Below are 2,705 nucleotides of genomic sequence, written 5' to 3'. Positions count from 1 at the left end.
TCTCCAGGCAGCAGCCAGAGTCATTTCAAAGGACCAGTCTGCTCAGGACTTTTCCTGTCTCCACTCTCCAGGCAGCAGCCAGAGTCATTTCAAAGAACCAGTCTGCTCAGGACTTTTCCTGTCTAACACACTTGCAGGTCCTGAGTAGTCTTGGCCTTGCTCCCCCCTCTGTCTTACTTAACCCACAGCCCTCTAGGCCTCCCAGCATCAACCATAGACACATGGTTGTCTATGGTTGACAACCATGGATGGATGGTTGTCACATGCACCTTGGCTGCAGTGTCACATGCACCTGCCTACATCTTCTTCCAGGTGCTTTATCACTCACTCATCCATCAGCCTCCAATTCCTTCATTCACATCTGCTGCTTTAGGGTGAAGAAGGCTTGGCCCAGGCCTCACTGTGGTGTGGAGGTAAAGTCATAAAATTAGTCTGTCAACAGGTTAATGGATAAACAAATTGTGATATATTCATGCAATTAGAATCCTATTTAGCAACAAAAATAAATTACTGAAACATGCAGCAACACAGACATTAAGGAATTTTACAGACATTATGCTGAGTGAAAGAATCAGATGCAAGGGAGTATGATGTATAATTCCAGCCACTAGGGAAAATCTACCCAATGCTAATCTATGGTGAAAAAGATCAGAAAAGTAGTTGCCTCCAGGAGGGCACTGGAGATTAACTGGGTAGGGGCATGAATGAACATTGTACAGTGCCAGTGAAACTCTATGTTATAAATTCTCAGCAGGGGCAGTGCTGTCTTAAATGGGGCAAAAGTTGGTTCTTGGAGGGGGCAAAAAGATCTTCATTATTACAATGGTTTGTGGTCCTCCAAAGGGCCACAGCACATAAACAGATTTACAGTGTGTCTGTGTTACTATGTAGTTCATGGGGGAAAGAGTGATTAGAAAAAACTGCCTAAGAAGTCTTCTCAGAGTGGTAATAACAAAATAAAGGTTGAAAACACTGCTCAACATCTTTTTTGAAACTTCAAAAAAAAATTTGACTTTTTTTATTGTGGTAAAATACACAAAACATAATATTTACTATTGAACCACTTTTGAGTTTATAGTTAGTGGCATAAATACATACATATCATTGTGCAGCCATCGTCACCATTTCCCCAGCTGAAACTCTATACCCATTAGCCACTAACTTCCAATTCCCCTCCTCGCCCTTCCTTTGGCAATCACCATTCTACTTTCTGTTTTTATGAGTTTTCCTATTCTAACTACCTCACATATTTGTCCTTTTGCAACTGTGTTGTTTCATTTAGTATAACGTTTTCATTTAGCATAACGTTCTCAATGTTCATGTCACAGCATGTGTCAGAATTACTTTCCTTTTTAAGATTGAATAACGTTTCATTATACTTATATGTAGGTCACTATGAAAGTTTTGAGACAGACTGTGGTAGATCCATTGTTTCACTTCCAAGAAACATAGTTGACAGCATCCTTTTTGATTCATGGATGTAATTTCAACATGCTGGACTTACTGGCATTGCTGGGAGGGCTTCATTTATTTCTGTTCTTATGGATTTTACATTTCTTGATTTTTGTGTTACTTTTGTAACAAGCCACATACACCACAGTCTGTTTATCCATTCATCTAGTGGATTCAAACTACTAGCCAGGTAGTTTCTACCTTTTGGCTATTTGTATAGTGCTGCTATAAACACAGATGTACAAATATCTGTTTGAGTCCCTGCTTTCAATTCTTTTAGGTATGTGCCCAGAAGTGAAATTGCTGGATCATGTGGTAATTCTATATTTAACTTTTTTTTGGAGACAGAGTCTCACTCAGTCAACCCTGGGTGGAGTGCCATGACATCATAACTCACAGCAACCTCAAACTTTTTGGCTCAAAAATCCTCTTCCCTCAGCCTCCCGAGTAGCTGGAGCTACAGGCACCCATCATAATGCCTGGCTAGTTTTCCTATTTTTAGTAGAGATGGGGGTCTCACTCTTGCTCAGGCTGGTCTTGAACTCCTGAGTGCAAGCAATCCTTCTTCCTCAGACTCCCAGAGTGCTAGGATTACAGGTTCGAGCCACCACATAGGGCCTATGTTTAATTTTTTGAGGAACTGCAATATTGTTTTTCATGGCAAGTTAAACCATTTTACATCCCCATTAACAATGCATATCCTTGATCGATATCTTAACAGGAGATTTGGGTGTACAAAATTGTCAAAATTATCTAAAGGGTACATTTAAGATTTGCACATTCTCACTCAAGGGAGATTTTTGCCCTCACAAAAAAATCAAACAAAAAGAATCATAAATAGCCAGTACCTGTGGCTCAAGGAGTAGGGGTGTCAGCCCCATATACCAGAGGTGGTGGGTTCAAACCAGCCCTGGCCAAAAACTGCAAAAATAAATAAATTAAAGAATCATAAATAAATACTGAACTCTAGTCAATTATATTGCTAAAAATAAGCAAGGTCAGGCATTAAAGCAATGAAAACAGATTTTATTCAGTAACAACTGACAAGTGGGGGAAGAAGCTGAGATCCATTCTGATTTGTGTAGAGGTAACTGGGCTTTTCAAAGGGAGAATGAGGGAGGGAAGAGGAAGAGCTAAAGGGGCTCAGGTAGAGTCCGGGACAGCAGCCTTTCTGATTCACCCATGCACATTTCAACTTGCTAGGCTTACTGGTGTTGCTGGGAGGACTTTCTTCATTTCTTTTTTTTTTTTTT

Source organism: Otolemur garnettii, unplaced genomic scaffold (assembly GCF_000181295.1).
Source record: "Otolemur garnettii isolate 467f Iridium unplaced genomic scaffold, OtoGar3 scaffold00032, whole genome shotgun sequence".
In the NCBI taxonomy this organism is placed as follows: domain Eukaryota; kingdom Metazoa; phylum Chordata; class Mammalia; order Primates; family Galagidae; genus Otolemur; species Otolemur garnettii.
Note: the sequence above shows the minus strand (reverse complement) of the source record.